The 18,425-nt window shown below is 42.7% G+C and overlaps 1 long non-coding RNA gene across 2 annotated transcripts in view; it reads right to left on the bottom strand.

Moving 5' to 3' along the window:
• LOC310755171 overlaps nt 1-18,425 on the bottom strand; it is a 38,987-nt gene that overhangs the window by 17,148 nt on the left and 3,414 nt on the right. The window contains exons 2-4 of one of the 2 annotated variants that reach the window (XR_014544206.1): nt 18,240-18,356; nt 16,297-16,419; nt 11,353-11,888 (exon numbers count right to left, since the gene is read on the bottom strand). This is a non-coding gene — a long non-coding RNA (uncharacterized lncRNA). Of the gene's footprint in view, nt 1-11,352; nt 11,889-16,296; nt 16,420-18,239; nt 18,357-18,425 lie in introns of those variants that run through there. The other variant, XR_014544205.1, reaches the window with a different exon arrangement.

Below are 18,425 nucleotides of genomic sequence, written 5' to 3'. Positions count from 1 at the left end.
GATTCCAAAATGCCTGGGACTAATTAGCCTGAGAACTAAAGCTGACTCCTGTTGCGGTTATTTGGCCACTGGCAGGCAGACTGGTGGCTCTGCTAAGCAGCCAAAGTTGTGGCGGGCCGTGGCCAGCCAAAATGAGAGATTTTTTTCCCATCCACAGCCTTCATGAGAAGGCTAATTCCATTCAACCATAATGAGGGGCTGGGTAATTCATTGCAACTGTTGTACAAAGGACTAGCATCCTCTGGGTGTTTTGATATGTGGGAGGATGTTTATTCAGGATAAGCACAGAAATGAAGTTAAAAATTTTCAGTGGGCAAGCCACAACGAGGAACAAAGTATTTTGCATCTTTAGAGGCTGGTTCATTTGCATCAGGGTAATAGGCCTTGAACTATGAAACCAGCTTAGTTAGACATCCCACATAGTCAAAGTTGCAGACTCTTTTCAAGCCAAAAGGTATTGCTATCCAAACCAGTAATCTCATGACTCTCACCTGGTAGATGGTTTCCTGTGCTCAAGGCAAGAGCATAATTGGCACAGAAACTATAGACACTTCTGGATTATGACTTCCCACGCTGCTGATTAGGTTATAAAGCAGAAAAGAAAGTCCCCCTTGAACAGCAAGTATGGAAACCTGCCAGACAGACGACCCACCCTTGCACCCTGATACCAAAAAATGTACTTTCACCCTTTGCTTAAGTTGTCTTCATTCCCTATTGTTGTCCATTTTTCTTATTCTTTTTGAGAAAGAGAGACATGGATTGTTCTGTTCCCTCAGGAGTTTCTGGCTTGTCTGTTCCTTGGAGCTGGTGGCAAACAGTTGCTTAGCCCTTTGGGGTAACTCTCCCCAAAAAGCGTGGGGACAGAGGAATCAGCCTATTCACTCAGCCATTTCCTGCCCACCAGCCATGTGGAACCGACTGTAGTTAATTGGTTAGCCCCCTATAAGGGCTATTTTGTTTTTAAAGTATGTGGGTGAGGATAAGAAGGAACAATGGGTATTAACACAGTTAGGGTGTGTGTCTGTATGAGAGAGAGAGAAACATGTATGTGTAGTCTGTGTAAGAGAAAAAGATAAAGGGTTATGAATGTATTTATGTATGTAAAGTGCATATTTGTTCTAAATTAGAAAACAAAAAAATCTGTATCTATCATCTATCATCTATCTATCTATCTATCTGAAATATACTCAGAGTCGCAAAGTGATTTCACGCTCTTTATTCAGCTCATAGTGGTGAGGAGGAATGAATGAATGAATGTCCCCTCAAAGTATCTGCTTTATATACATTATTTACACAATGGGCTGCACATGATTGGCTAATTCCGGAATTCTACTGTAAGCCAATCAAGTTGTGGATTCACTTCTATCTGGAGCATGATTGGGTGGTTCCTGCCAACCAATCATACTGCTGCATTGTTCTAGGACCAATCAGACTGCTGCATTCTGAATCCTATTGTTCTAGGACCAATCAGACTGCTGCCTTTTGGATCCTATTGTTCTAGGACCAATCAGACTGCTGCAGTTTGGATCCTATTCAACTCAGTACATAACACTATCTATCTATCTATCTATCTATCTATCTATCTATCTATCTATCTATCTATCATCTGTTATTCAGTGGTCTGTGTTTGCCTGAGCTTGAGTCTGGACTAAGGATTCTGAGCCCCTGTGTTCTGATTTGATACATGATATCCAATCACAGAACATTTCACCGCCATTGGCCCTTAAACTCTGAGTTATGATTTGCAGCTTGGGAGTTTAGACAGCCAATCACGTTGGGAGTGGAAGTGGCTCAGGCCTTCAGAAATGTGTATAAGCAGTTGCTTTGCCCCTGTTATCCAGTTCTGTTAGTTCAATAAAGGTTCTTGCTGTGTCTTGCTTTGTGGGAACCCACCTACACTTCACTAGCTAGCTATCTTTTCTGGCTTCTATCTCAGGCCATCCTAAAACTTCTAGAATAAACCTCATCTGCAATGATGTGCAGCTGGACTAGCGCCATCCCTGATGCGCACTGAGCATGGATGCCTGAAAATAAACCCTCACATCTGAACAGCCCAGTCTATACCATCAGGATACTTTGCCCCTTGTTCTGTGTGTGGACCTTTTCAAGTGTATTGGGTGATCACAAGCAATTCTGGTTTATTAGGAGCAGAATGTTAGGCCTCACTGGACTGCACAGCCCTAAGATGTCTGTGTGCACGTGTGTGCATCATATAACTATATTTACTCTGACCAATAAAGGGTCAGAGAAGGTGTACAACAGACGTACCTATATTTATGTCTGTGAGATGTTGAAGGATATATTGCTTTCACAGGACAATGTTATCAAAAACCTGCTCAAGAGCATTGAAAAAAGCTTTACATTGAAAGATCTGTCTAAAAGAAAATTGGCTGAGCTGAAGCACGCTTATGCATGCTGCCAGTGCAAAAAGAAAAAAAGAAAAAAGCCAAACTGTTGTTTCAGACACATTTTAGTTTAACCAGAAACAGTTGGAACTCTCTAAAATAGTCCAAAACTAGAACACAGTCAGTAGCACACAACTGCTTTTCAGCTAAATCCTTGACATGACTGCAATCAACACACTTAGGGTCCTGATCAGGAGACACTTTTCTCTTGTTTAACAGCGCCAGCACATTAACTTTCGGTCAGAAAGGTGATACCCTTCTCAGTAGTGTGACAGTCCATTCTCTTGTCCTGCTTTCCTTCTTCTGATAGCAAATGAAACTCCAGTTCTGTATCACAGAACATGGAGCAGAAGGAAAGTAAGATGGATGACGGCAGCAGTCATTCTTATGCTGTGGTCACAAACAGCAACAGATGCAGCTTCTGGCTCAAGGGCTGGCCATCCTCAGTTCTTTTAAACCAGTATCTTAATTTCTTAGCTGAACAGAACAAAAAACTTAAAAGTTTGGTAGCTATTTACAAAAACAAATGTATGGGTTGTATCCAGTGCTAGTAATATTCAGAGTCAACCCTTTAAAATTAATGGACATGGCTAAATGAGGTCCATTAATTTCAGTGGGTCTCTTTTGGGTAAAACTTAGTTGGTACAACCTTCTTTTTATGATCATCCCATTGACCAGAGTTTTCTTTGCAGTGGTGACCCTTCTGGCCTTTTAAGGAGAAATGTTTCCTGATATGTACGACGGGCAAAAATGAAGTAAATGGAACGTATCTCTTATATGGCGGTGGGGGCAGATGTTATAGGCGAAGGGGATCGAGATACGGATATGCTCGTACCCCTTCCAATCTGCGCCCCATCCCGAGGGACGAGGGTAGGGTGAGCAAGGATTACTCACCTCCGTCACTGGTGTTGTGCAATGCCAGGTCTATAGGCAACAAAACCGCCACCCTGCGAGATTTCTTTACCTCGCAGGGGGTCGATCTGGCTTGTGTGACGGAGACCTGGGTGCGCGAAGGGGAAACTGTTACCTTACGATAGCTGGCGCCCCCGGGTTTCTCCGTCCTCCACCAGTCACAGACTGTGGGCCGGGGGGGAGGGGTGGCATTATTAATCCGGGAAGATTGTTCTTTCAGGGCTCTACCATCGCCACTGATCCCCGGCATTGAATGTGTTGGCCTAGTGTGGGGCTCTGAGGTGAGCTTGGCTGTCTGGCTGGTGTACCGGCCACCTAGCGCACCAGCAGCCACCCTGTCAGGCCTGCTGGAGGCGGTGGCTGGCTGGGCCTTGGAGTTCCCTAACCTATTGGTATTGGGGGACTTCAACATCCATGCTGATGCCACTCCCTCCTCACAGGCTCTGGACCTGGTGTCTTCCATGGCAACACTAGGGCTCTCCCAGTTTGTTTCGGGCCCCACACATCAAGCAGGCCACACGCTGGATTTGATCTTTGGCGCCGGTATAGATGTGATCATGTCTCCTTTGATGAAAGTGCCATGGTCTGATCACTACGCTCTGAAAGCCAGGATTGACTTTCCACCCCCACCCTGCTTAGGTGGCGAGCCGATTTGGGCTCGCCCGCAAAGGCTGATGGACCCTGATAGATTCCGTCAAGCCTTGCGGGACCTTGCTCCCCCTGGCGACTCATTGACTGAGCTGTTGAGGGCTGGAATACCCAGCTCCTGGCAGCCATCGATGAGATCGCACCTAAGCGCCCTCTGCGACCCCACAGAAACCGGGCTCCCTGGTTTACCGAGGAGCTTCGGAAAATGAAGCGGGATCTCAGACGGCTAGAGCGAGTATGGCGGGGTGCTCGTGACGGAGCCTCAAGAACATCTTATAGGGTTTTTATGAAAACCTATGAGATGGCAGTGAAGTCTTACTTCTCGGCCTCCATTGCATCCGCTAGCTCTCGCCCGGCGCAATTATTTAGTATAATTAGGTCTTTAACGTCCCTTGAAGGACAGCCAAATTTAAATAACAATCTGACACACAGCTGTGAGGCATTTGCGAGCTTTTTTGCGGAGAAGGTCCTGTTGCTCCGCCATGACCTTCCTGCCAATTTGGATACAATAAATGAACTGGAGGCCCCTCGACTGTCCTCGGGTCCAGTATTGGACCACTTTGACCGGATATCTCCAGCCGATGTGGACAGACTCCTCCAAGCTGGAAAGCCCCCCACCTGTCCTCTTGACCCGTGCCCGTCATGGCTGATTAGAGCGTGTCCAGATGAGGTGCGGGCCCCCCTGGGGGATATCATCAATTTGTCCCTTGGCACCGGGATATTCCCAGGGGAACTGAAGGAGGCAGTGGTGCGTCCGCTCTTAAAGAAAACATCATTAGATCCCTTAGATCTGTCCAATTACCGCCCGGTTTCGAATCTTCCATTCCTGGGTAAGGTGATTGAGAGAGCGGTTGCTGAACAGCTTGGTAGGTTTCTGGATGAAACATCGGCTCTCGATCCATTCCAGTCCGGCTTCCGCGCTGGTCATGGGACCGAGACGGCTCTGGTCGCCCTAACAGATGATCTCCGCAGGCAGCTGGATCGAGGCGGGTCAGGGCTGCTGATTCTTTTAGACCTGTCAGCAGCCTTCGACGTGGTCGATCACGAACTCCTAGACCACCGCCTTGCCGACGTGGGGATCCAGGGCACAGTCCTCCAATGGCTGCGCTCATTTCTCTCTGGTCGGGGACAGAGGGTGGCGCTTGGGGGGGAATTGTCATCACGCCACTCCTTGGTGTGTGGAGTGCCCCGATGCTTTTAAACATCTTTATGCGCCCCCTCGCCCAGCTTGTTCGGAGTTTTGGGCTGGGTTGCCATCAGTATGCCGATGACACCCAACTCTATCTGTTGATGGATGGCCATCCTGACTCGGCCCCAGACACACTGACCAGATGCCTGGAAGCTGTGGCTGGATGGTTACGTGGGAGCCGGTTGAAGTTAAATCCTTCGAAGACAGAGGTCCTCTGGCTGGGACGGGACAATATGGGATTGAGGGGGCAACTCCCATCTCTTGCGGGGGTGCAGTTAGTGCCAGCACCGTCCGTTAAGAGTTTGGGTGTAATCTTCGATACCTCCCTCTCTATGGAGGCGCAGATTACAGCTATAACAAAGGCGGCATTTTTTCATCTCCGCCAAGCTAAGCAGTTGGCCCCTTATCTCTCTCGCCCTGACCTAGCCACTGTGATCCATGCGACGGTCACCTCCAGACTGGATTATTGTAACTCACTCTACGTGGGGCTGCCCTTGAGACTGACCCAGAAACTCCAGCGGGTGCAGAATGCCGCGGCGAGACTCCTTATGGGGTCTTCGCTGCGAGACCACATTCATCCGGTGCTATATCAGCTGCACTGGCTCCCGGTGGAGTACAGGATCAGGTTTAAGGTACTGGTTTTAACCTTTAAAGCCCTATACGGCCTAGGACCCTCGTACCTACGGGACCGCCTCTCCTGGTATGCCCCACAAAGAAACCTACGGTCTGCAAATAAAAACATCCTGAAGGTCCCAGGCCTCAGAGAGTTTAGGCTGGCCTCAACTAGAGCCAGGGCCTTCTCGGCTGCGACTCCAATCTGGTGGAACGCTCTGTCACAAGAGACTAGGGCCCTGCGGGACCTGACATCTTTCCGCAGGGCCTGCAAGACAGAGTTGTTCCACCAGGCCTTTGGTCAGGGCGCAGCCTGACTCCCTCCTCTGGCAACCTGCACAGAGTTTTGCTTAATGGTTGCCATCAACTTGATTTTAATTAATTTTTATAATGAAATATTTTTAGAATGTTGGTTTATTTGATTGTTTGATTATTTGATTGTTGTTAGCCGCCCTGAGCCCGGCTTCGGCTGGGGAGGGCGGGATATAAATAAAATTTATTATTATTATTATTATTATTATTAAAAACAAAGGTGTATGTTCATGTAGAGACCATCAGTGACCAACAAAATTCACTAATCAACTAATATTTATTTCTTATTGGGAACTGCAAAACTTATTGTTAAGAGAATAAACAGCATCGGCATCAGCAAGGCAAATAGCAATGTCTCTTTACATTAGTCGTCTTTTCTGTCTTAGCTTTATGGAGTTAAGCATGAAATAGTCACAGGGGTTAAAATATGTGCTTTGGCTAATGTGGAGAGCCTAGGTTTAATAGTTTAAAATGTTCAGGCTAAAACAGCTTCATCTGGTAAGTAACCCGCTCTGAAAATGCATTAGAGGGACTTGTTTATAAAAGATAGATGTCAAATAGCATAGTAGGTTTTAGCAGAATGTGAGTGGCTGCAGTGAAGCAAGGAACATGAAATAAGACTCATGGTATGCAACAATGTGGTTTCAATATATACTAAAATATAGGGCCCTCGTGACCACCACTGAGAACATCTCACATAACTTGCAGAATATAGAAGAACGTGAATATGTAATATTCCAAAAGCTGACATTGTCTGTTTACTCAACGCTGGAACAATGATGGAAATAACAGCTGAACAAATGCAAATTACAGTTTTGAATAGAAGACTATGATCATCATAGGCAGGCTTTTGAAAGTAATACACTGCAATTATAAGTGGACAAACTACCTCAGACAGGGATATCCCAATGAGAAATGGCAGACAGGCAGAGGGGGAGTGTAATAACAGTTTTTCACATCTTATTGGAGATCTTTAGGCTGTTGTATGTTGAAAACCAGTTGTATGTTGAAAACCAGGACCAACAAGGTACTGGTAGCTTTATCGAAATGCTGCCAGTTTTACACACAGGGCCAACTGGACAGGCACAGTTTTGCAGTCCTGATGTGTGGATGACACAATGGTATTGGGAAGAGGGTTTTGGATTTGTTAGGCACTGGGGAACATTATGGGACAAGCCAGGCCTTTACAAGAGGAATGGGCTCCTCCATTTGAACCGCAATGGAAACAAACTGCTGGTACTTAAAATCAAAAATGTGGCAAAGCAGCTTTTAAACTGGTCACAAGATTCCCAAGAGCATTTGGTTGGTCACTGTGAGAACAGGAGCCTGGACTGATCCATCAGGGCTATCCTTATGTTCTTGAGAAGCTGAAGGGAAGATTCCTGAGAGACCATTAATGTGCTTGACAGTGCATGCACAACTTCAGCCTTAGTGTGTTTCTGATAAACCTATTTGACCATCCTTCTGGACTTTAATATTGTTCCTGTTTCTTTCTATGGTTGCATAAACATTCTGTCAAACAACCAACTATTTCACAGGCCCTTCTCAGGAGTTGTTGCGATAGGTAATTTACAAAGCATGTTAAAGGTTTTCTACATGTCATGGAATTTGGATGGTTGGAAAGAGGTTTAATTGTGATCTGGTTTCAAGAAACCCAGTGCTGGGGAAGCTGCATGGAAGCTGCAGGCAAAAACTAGCAGCTCACATTGGCATGAACAGCTGTACTTGGCAGTGCAGGGGACTAGATAAGTTTACTTTAAAGAAATAAACAAAAGCACTTTGTTTACTGGAGGGTAAAATAGGGGTTTTTTAAATGAAAAGTTTCTTAACATTTTGCTTCAGCAATTGGTAAACCATTTCCTGCTCGCAAGCTGAGAATAAGCTCTCATAGCTATTTCTGTACCAGTTCAAGCCCACATAGATTGATACTGTTACAGCTGCGAGTGAGCAGTCCACTTTGAAGAAATGCCCTTTCCTATTGCAAAACTCATGTATGGAAAGAAAAGTGAAGAAAACAGGATGGATGGACTGTAAAGATGCTTTAATCTTGGCAAGTAAAAAACAAATAGACAGAAGATTGGGAGTGTGCATGAAAAATAGTGCATGTGGCCCAACTAAAGTAATGCAGGTTTACAAAATTAATCCCATTTTTTCTGCTGTATCAGAAATATATTGGTAGTAGTATCTTCCCCCCCTTTTTTTTACAGAACAGAATGTACGGTTCTGTTTTTTAAGCAACACGTAGTCTCATGCATGCTTATTTGAAAAAAGTATGCATGCAATGGCAGCCCTAGGGATCTTAGCAGTACCGCTTGATGTATTCTACCTGCTCCATACAAAATAGCAATTGATAAATTGGTACAAACTTAGGAAGTTGTCTTATAGAAGATCAGATTATTTCCCCCCCATTTAACCCAGTGTTGCCCACTGTGGCGGACTGAGCTCTTCACGGCGTTTTAAAACACTTATTACACGAATAGGCAAACTCGGCCCTCCAGATGTTTTGGGACTACAACTCCCATGATCCCTAGCTAACAGGACTAGTGGTCAGGGATGATGGGAATTGTAGTCCCAAAACATCTGGAGGGCCGAGTTTGCCTATGCCTGACTTACTACCTGGCCTTTTGAACTAGAGATGCCAATGATCAAGCTTTGGATCTCTGTGTGCAAAACTTAGAAACTGAAACGTTGCAATAGACTCAATGCTAATACATTTTTTTGAACAAAAAGTAAGTTTAGCATTTAACCTTAAAAGGATAACCCTAAAGATCTGGTGTCGTTGAATTTAATTTAGACGGACATGTTGAAGCCTAAGGTAATAAAAACAATACGGAACTTCTAACAGTCCCTTTGCTAATTATTGTCAAATAATGAATACAGTCAGCTGTCAAATAGCATAAGAACAAGTTTGCTATTGTTCTATTATAGTGTGGGTGTGTTTTTGTGTAGGATATAAATTATAGTGATAAAATAAAAAATGATCAAGAGTAAGATAGCATATATAGGCATGGATCAGTATGATACTTCACAGTACAGATGACATAAACAAAATGCAATGAAAAGATAATTGTCCCTGCTTGCAGTTACTCCAGGAAACATAAACTGTGAAACTGGAAACTTTCCAGTTTAGAAAAGGACATGAATTGGTGCCAGGTACTTATGCAAAGCTGATAAAAGCAGGTGACTGAGCAGATCGAGATTTGCCACCTGGCCATCTTTTTTTTTTTTTTTTAACCTGCCCTTCTTATTTTAAAAGGCCTGTTCCGTACAGCAGCTTTACAACAGTTCCATCACGAAGGGTGATCAAAAGAACTGGCCCTACCAGTGCAGGAGGCCTTTGTTGTACTTTCCCCCATTATAACACTTCATGACACCTGGGGTTTTAAAGGGTGTGAATGTTTGATAAATAATGAACACACTGTCCATATATGCAGAATAGTAGCCTTTCAAAAGGAAATGGCAAGGCTACCACTGGAGGATCAATATCCTGCCATTTCCAGACCCCTTTCTTCAATTCTTTTTAATAGGCTACAAGACTGACTTGCCCCCCTCACCTTTTTAATGATATTCTAGACCAGAACATCTATTTGTTTCCCCCCCTCCTTTGACCTTGTTAGTGTACTGCCCCCTGTGTTGTAACTGTCTCTGGCCATCATTTTATCCTGGTTTGCTACAGAGAAGCCTGGCTTCTAATCTCTGGTTACTGAGAAGTTTTGCTATGAGACGTTACCCTATGAGGCTGAGAGGACAACATGACAGGTTGTCTACTACACACCAGCTGGAGCTTCCGAAGTATCAAAGGAAACTCCATATAGAGTTTTACTGCTTTTAACTTCAAAAGACAGCAATGGAAATAGAAAATGCTTACTGGGCCCTAAACCAAGCTTTCAGAGTGCATTAAAACACTGATACAATTCTATTAAAAATGAATAAATAAGGCAAATCAGAGGTTTATTACAGCAAATGAACTGCATGAAAAAAAATGCTTAAGTTAGGAAATTATAAAACTCAAATTAGAGCTTGGCTCTTCACCCCAATGCTGTCATTAATAGATGTGAACGAAGCAAAACAGAGGCAGAAACCAAAGAATCTGGTACAATAGGAAGATCCTGTTAAAATTCCTAGCAAAGCAACATGCTTAATTTATAGGAACAATGTTGCAAGGGAACACATTGTCCTAAAGGGGAAAATGTGTCTGTCAACACAGTGCTGTTTTTAAACAAGTGAAATAAGATGAGCGCTAAAGTTATGAATTACTCAAATTGCACAATAGGCCACAGGCAGATGAGAAGAGATAGATATTCCCAGATTATGGAATAGCTGTCTTAAATAAAAGTCTTTTGTGATTATTATTTTTTAAAAGCAATCAGTTGCTCTAAGCCAAGACAATTGAAAAGCCACCATCTGCTGCTAATCCAATTAGCCAGTTCAAAGCCACTTTTGCAAAACAGGCTGTTATTGATTTATTCCATAAACATATTTTTCAATTATACGACATGGAGGTCTACATTCCTTCTAATTATGCTTTACTTAGAAATTACAGTGATTCATGGATCAAGGAGAAATTTGAGTGGTGCAAGAAAAAAAGAAACATGTGAATTCCCAGTGACGTCTCTCCGCATACAGGCATCCAGCCACTTATTACTGCACCCTCTGCTTCCATTGTGCACGTTGCTAATGTTCATCAGTTGAAACCATGACTTTCAATGAGATACTGAAGTCTTTTGCTGAAGTACAAATCCAACTAACACGTAAAGCAGGCTGCATGTGCATTTATAGAGGACAGGGCTGTAGTTTGGTGATAGAGACCATCTGCTTTCCATGCAGAAGGTCCCAGGTTCAATTACCAGCATCTCCAGGTAGGCCTGGGAGAGAATGTGTGGACACACTGTGACTTGCAAAGCCTGGCTGGCTGATGGGTGCAGGCAGGTCTTGTGTGCTGTTTGGCTGCAGCTTTGGCATTTTCTGTAGGTTGGTTCACACACTGCCAAATTCCTCCACACAAACATGTATGTGAGTACGTTGTCTTGAGGAGCAAGATTAGCACGATTTGAAGCATACATGCAGAGAGTGACAGGGATGTCCATGACGACAGCTACACTTCCCTTGGCAGCTTTGATCACAGTAGAGATGACATCCATCTCACTGTGTGTTTACCACTGGGTTCATTCTAACACTGGGCTGTATCCAACACTGTTGCAAAACAGGCTTCTGCTCGGGCAACAAAACTCCCCCCTCCTCTCCTCCCCCTTGCTACCTCCTGCACTGTCATGAAATTCTACTCAATAGTGATCCAGAGCAGAACTCCAATGTATAGTTAGCAGAGTAAAAACTTAAACACGTTGCAGGATCCCCCAAAATAGACCAGAGGCAATTGTATTTAATCCAGCAGAGCTTTACTGCTACTGAAGGCAAATGAGCATAACGGTCACAAATCCAATACACCCAGGATTGGCACTGTCCATAAGAAATCCAGTTGCAGCAGACTTAACTTAAACTTACAATAACTTATAATAAGTCTAAACCTCAACACTAAGCATACTATGTACACAACAGCACACCAGAAGGAAAAGAGATAGAAAGAGAAAGTGAAACTCAGGCTCCTTCTGGCCAATTATTATAGTTGGTTTTTTTGGACATAGAACTTTAACAACAGATGCAATAGTCGCTCTGTCCCAGTAAATCAACTGTTGTCACAATTTTTCTTCTCAGCCTGGGAAGGAGAGCAGTCTGTCAAACAGCAGATGACTCAGTGAAGAACCTTATCAGTTCCTTGGCAGCTCATAGACTCCTTTCATCCTTCCTTCCAACTGAAGATATATGAGCAATTATACTTCCAATTAAATTAAATTCCAAGTCCTCTTAGCATTATCAAGTTCACTTTGTAAATAATATAGGATGGGGAAGACTCAGCTCTAAGTTTCCATCATACACCTTTTGCAAAATATAGCTTCCCTCCCTTTCCCCTTTTTGTTACACAAACAGTTCCATTTGGTGTTATATTCCATATTTATAATCCAAGTTCTTCCATCCTCACTTGTACAAATTTGAACTAACATTAAGAGGAGGGTTCCTGAATCATAAATGTGCAGAAGAAAACTTTAAATAAAGAAATTGTAGGCTCCCCTCCTCCCCACCGTCTTTTGCACCAAATGAAGTGTTATCTCAAGTTCAAACCTTAAAGTCCTTGCAGTTGGTTTGTTCCGCAGTTTGTGATCTCATCTCTTCTAGCATGTGCCTGTACTTTACTCCAATTAAACTCTAATTAACAGTAGAACCTCTGCTTCTTAATGGCGACGTTGGAGGGTTTTCACCAGGCTAAGTGCTTTTGCACTCAGCGCCTCCCTGCCCCCACATTCCATGCTGGAACGAGCGCCAGGTACCGATATGGACTGTGAGTAAAGCCCCGTTCCCTCTGTCCCTTGGGAGGAATTTGCAAGAATGATTACCCTCAATCATCATTGTTTTTCCTTCGCCAACTATCTTCTGCTGTCATGGGGGCTGCCCCCATTAAGGCAAAGCGGAACTGGAAGCCAGGTGCGAGTCAAGAAAGGCCCTTTTTGGTGCTATTCCATTGTGGATTCATTTGTTTTAATGGATGCAAACTCGGCTTGCTAATAGGTTTGTCAAAATCTTAGTTCAGCATGCTCCACGCTAAAGGCAAAGCCCAAAGGCATATTCAGCATTGTTTCCTTAAGTATGTAGAAATGATCTGCAATACCTTGTACAGGTAACTGAGCTGGGGAAATCTTTTTGCCTATAAATGCACGATAGCTTGTATAGAACAGGTACCATGCTCTTTGCACTAGAAACTACTTTGATATAAGTCTTAATGGAAAACACATGCTAAATACAGATATACAGAATCAACAATGCCAAGATTTGGATGGGGCTGTTTGCAAGTGGGATGCCAAGCAAAAGTTGCAGTGTTTATAAATTTGTTGTTAATCCTGAACTGGGAAGAAAAGAGAAGGACTAATTTTTATTTATCGACAAATTAAATTTAATCCGACATTTTGTCCCAAAGGAGCCCTGTAGCCATACTCTGTTCATCCATTTTTGAAGCGGCGAACAGAACTCACTTATGATCCTCTCAATTGGTCAGTGATGGAAGTGCTATGTGAAAATGGAAGCAACCTTCATATTTACTAGGCGAAAGTGAATAGAACTGTCAAAAGAACTTATGAGCTTAAAGATTAAAATTCTGTGAAGTCTGCTCCATTAGCTCGTGCATGCACGAGCCTGCTTAGCATCAGGGAAGTAGATGAGAGCGTTCAGGAATCCTGGCTTGCAGAAGAATACAAGTTGCGCTGGCAGAGCTTCACATAGCATTGCATAAAAGTGTGAAAAAATTGGATCAGGCTTTTGGCTCAAAAGCACAATGAAGCAACCCACAGTGATAAGAATGTGCTGCAGCATCCTGTTCCAATAACTTGCATGGATGTCTTCCAAGATCCTGTGCTTTTGATCAGAAAGTAATTTACGGAAAAGATACCCAAGTTTAAAAAAGGGGGGAGGGGAAGATGATCTGGGAAAGATGCAAATAGCTGCAATGCTCTCTTGTGGCTTAGGATTGTGAAGGCCTACACCACATGCTGAACAGAATGAGTACAATTCTCAGTTTAGCCATTGATTCTGAGTAGCTTGGTCGCAAGCGAAAGAGCCACAAAATATCAAGCATGATTAATGGTCATAATGTTCAGCCTTACCACTGAAGTGCAACTTGGTGCGAAAAGAATTCAAGAAAAAAGCTGATGAATCTATATTGATGAATCTATCCAACACCCTACAAGACTACGGCTATCAAATGCTGAAACACACTTGAAAATGATTGTGTCCTTTCTCTTCTAACAGGACAAGTGAATTCAGAAGTAAAGCCATTTTCATTTCAGTTGGATATAGGTCCTCTTAGGGATCAGGAACTGGCTACATAACAAAGACAGTTCTCCCATGTAGAAAGTAGTTTCCCCCAAGGATTGCTATTGGTACCTGTGTTTTTTTAATTGGTTCATAAACTATATTGAGTTAGGGACGAGCAGTGAGGGTCATTAAAACAAAAAGGATTGCAAAGAGCTCCAAAAGGGCCTCTCCAAACTAAGTTAATGGGTAGCAAAATGCATAAAGGGCAGGATTCAAACACGTTGTTGTGTATGTGGAACAAGGTCTGCTCATGTAATGAGTATTCCTCTGCACCCTCTAAATCTTCTCTGGAGAGTAGGTGGGGAGACCCATAGACCACATTTAGGAGGTGCATAGGGGGAGGAGAGGAAGGAAAGTTCTACTGCATGAGCAGACCTCATCCCCTGCACACATACCTGACTCAGCGCTATGTTGGATTCCACATAAAATGCATCTATCCCTTATGGAGTAGTTGCTAGACGTTATGCATGTCTTAAATGGATCCGGTAAGGAATTATAAGGATAATGAACGTAGCTCCTACAAGAGGGTTGTATCTTTAATTGGTTGCCAACATTGAGTAATACTTTGGTAATCAGAAGGCCTAGGAAACATTTGCCCTGAAAAATATTGGAAGGGCTTTATTTGCTTTTAAATGTCTTCCAAAAATGAAAGCTTCAGCATTGTTGACTGAATAAACAAAAGGGTTGCAAAGACAGGCGAAACAGACCCATATGATCCTATCTGAAATAAATATATAGATGTATTTGCTGAATTTTTCACACTTAACTAATGTTCAGGTCATGTTGGCTAGCATAAAACCAGCCATAATTGCACTCTGTATGTAGAGGCCACATGGAGTGGTAGTTTGAGCTTGTGGACTCCTGCGAAAACCAAAATAAAGCTGCATTGGCCACCCTCAGCTATTTATATAAACTACTGTGCTTTCATATAGCTAGCTCTGCTATTGCTAATAATCTCACGATGGCTTAAAGATGGCATAATCTTTCAAATATGGAGAGGGGGGCTTCTCATGGGTGGAATGTATGAATAGAATGTCTTCAAAGAGTAATTTGTTTTTCACAGTGTGAGCTAAGTGATTCCAACCTTAAATTATCATACGTTAGCAATAGCTACTGCTGTCTTAGTAATACAAGTAAATGATGCATTAGACTAAACACTGTTAAAATGGAAGTTGCATATCAAGGTGGTAATTATCTACCTTCTGTTGGCACTAAAATCTTCAGTGAGAGCAGCGGTCTTTTCTGTTAGAGCTGTTGAGTGGTACTCAATCCTAATGTAGTGTTAGCATATATTAGCTCTTCCTCTGAGACACTCAGCTGCATGCACAGAGCGGGTCAGAACCACTCCGACTGCTGATGACATCCCTGCTAATGAAATTTGGCTGAATTAGTAAGTAAGGGTTGTAATTGTTACAAACCATCTGGGAATACATGTCCCTTTCCTTTGGCTAGCTGAGCACACAGATGTTGTGGGTGTGGCCAGCTGCCATGGTCCTGCCCCATGTGCTATGCAGAATATGTGAAGAAAACAAGTGAAAGGGGCTGTTATATCCTCCATTCCTTATCATCCTTGGAGGCAGAATGGAAGATGTGCAGGTGAATGAACTTTAGGCAGGACAAGTGGGATCTTCAGCAACACATTGCAGTGTGCAGTGCTGCTGTCCAGTGTTCCAGTCCAGGGTGGGTGCAGGCTGGTGGGAAAGTGAGTGGGTGGGTGGGTGCCTATGCTTTTGTTCCTCTGCCATCCTTCTGCAGCCACTCTTCCCATTCTGTGTTTCAGTCTGTCCCTCCACCACTCAACAGTTGCTCAGCATTGTGTGGGCACTAAGCATTCTCAATCCCTACTGGTATGTTTTTTGGGGGAGGGTTCTCCTCTCCTCTTACGTTTTCTTCTCCTATAGGTGTTTTCCCCACACCCATACTTCTACATGTTGTGCAATTCACCAAAATACTTCTACATGTTGTGCAATTCACCAAAATACGACTCTTTTCCTTACGGGAATTAATAATTTTCTGAAAACACTGTTTTCTTTTTCTTTTTTTATTAGAAAATGTATCAAGCAATTTGTCACTAGCCATTACAATAAATCTTAAATAAATCGTATACAGTCCCATTTCCATGAATCATGGCTCCAAATACAATTTAAGAATAAAAAACAAACCATACATCTAAAACCAGGAAATTTCACACTTGGAAAAATCTATTAAAAATAAACAAATCTTACATTTCATCACCGTCTGGTCTGTGATCTACTTCCACTGTAAATAATAGGAAAGTTGCTCATTGTTACTACTCACATTTTAGTAATCTATTGCTTTCATGTCTTGATGGACTTTCCAACTTCCATTCTTTTACAGACTTGGCTAGTTCTAGGAATGTGGGCCTTGTGTTTGTCACAGCTCCAGCACTGTCTCACATGCCTGTAGGCAAATTTAAAATAAATATTGTCTGGTGTCCACTGTCAACCCAAAGTGCAGCCACTAAGTGCTTTGGAGGTCCCTACTTGGTTTCTGTAGGGTTGAACAAGCCCAGAATCCTTCTGAACCATCTGCTTCAAGATTCAGGATTCATTCAAATCTGCTGCACACCCCTAGTATTAACAGAACCTTTAGTTTAGTTATAACTGCTGATATACTTAGTAGTATACAGCTACTAATAAGTGTTTGAAATAAGGCTTGCAACTTCATATTAAATGTTTCTTAAAATGTTACTGGAAATAGTATACTTATTTGCAGTTTATTTCAAATTTGCAAATGATTGTCTTAGATACTTTTTTCTTTTTGCTACACAACCACCATGGGTCCAAATCATATTCCTTGGTTGTCCGCTAGCTGGGACTGGATAGTCAGTTTAAAGTAACCTACACGCCAGTCACACTAGTCTTGCAGTGTTCATACTGGCGATCTTTCTAAAATTAATTCCCATCACTTAAATCAAAGGTATTACTATTACTTCAATATTTAACCAGCATAAATGCTTGTGTCAGGAACTGCAAGGGCTGGAACAGAGATTGTCTTGGCTGAGTTTACTGTCACTGGAATACACCTAGATTGGCCTGGTGAAAAGAAGAGTTTGGATTTGATATCCTGCTTTATCACTACCCTAAGGAGTCTCAAAGCGGCTAACATTCTCCTTTCCCTTCCTCCCCCACAACAAACTCTCTGTGAGGTGAGTGGGGCTGAGAGACTTCAGAGAAGTGTGACTGGCCCAAGGTCACCCAGCAGCTGCATGTGGAGGAGCAGAGACGCGAACCCAGTTCCCCAGATTACAAATCTACTGCTCTTAACCACTACACCACACTGGCTCCTCCGTGTGGGGAGGGGAGGGTTCTTGCACATTTAATAGTTGTGTAAAATAGGAAGCCCTGTTGTTTTTCACTTGAGCACTGACTGTGTCCAAGGTGTACCAGGAAACAGACTGGAGGAAATTCAGGCCATATGGCAGCCCTACCTTTCCTTCACAATAAATATATTAATAAATAGATTAAACAAATGAAAGAGGAATGGGAAAAGCAACCCTAAACTCACAGAACAGCAAAGCTCAAATCTTGCTCCCCATTATTTTATGCACAAAATTCAGTATAATGAAGAAATGTGTAGAACTGCCACAAGAGGGAGCTAATGCATAATAATTGAACGTATATGCAGCATTCAAGTCAGATTTGTGCAGAAGAACTCCATGGACTTTCAGACGGGATTTTGTAGATGTGCAAGTCAGTGTACTGTAACCCATTTCTCCTTTTCTCTGCCCCCCCAGCTTTCCTGGCTGCTTATAAATAAGAGGTTGTTACTTTTTGAATTAATAACAAAAAATAGAAATTATTTTAAGGGTGAGTTTTTACAGAAAATGAATATAAGAAGAGAGTCAGGAAGCAGACGCCTGTTGGGTTAGTTTGAAATAATAATGAAACATTATTTGAAATAAAAACACTATTTGCCTTTTTTTTTGGTAAACTGTTTCTTATGTATGTGGGGGTGGGAGGGCTCTGGTCCGTCATATCTCCAGCTGCTCCTAAGTATATGATGTAATTATTTAAACATATAATAGTCTGCAGATAAAATAAATAAATACAATACTGTATGCATTTCTTCATTTCCCCATTTTAAAACGCCTCAAACTTTTAAATTGCCAAGTACAAAAGAAGATGTCTGCATCAATTAGCCTCTTTTTAGCAGGGTTCATTTCAGAAGGGGATGCCTTCAAATTTTGCAATTCTGGCAAATAATAATAATATACAAACATTAAGATTCCTAACATAGCCAGTGATGAAGGCTTTGGAAAATGAGACAAGTTGAGGCTCTGTCTCCTAAGCCAGAGCATGATGTCAGTCCAGGCCTACTTGCAAACAAGGCGGGTTCTGAGGAATATAAATATATATTGTTTTGAAGAGTGCTGCCAGATAATATGCTGAAGGCATTCCACTGTA

The sequence above is a fragment of the Podarcis filfolensis genome, assembly GCF_964270895.1.
Source record: "Podarcis filfolensis genome assembly, chromosome: 2".
Lineage (NCBI taxonomy): Eukaryota > Metazoa > Chordata > Lepidosauria > Squamata > Lacertidae > Podarcis > Podarcis filfolensis.
This window is presented reverse-complemented; position numbering and strand designations above follow the sequence as displayed.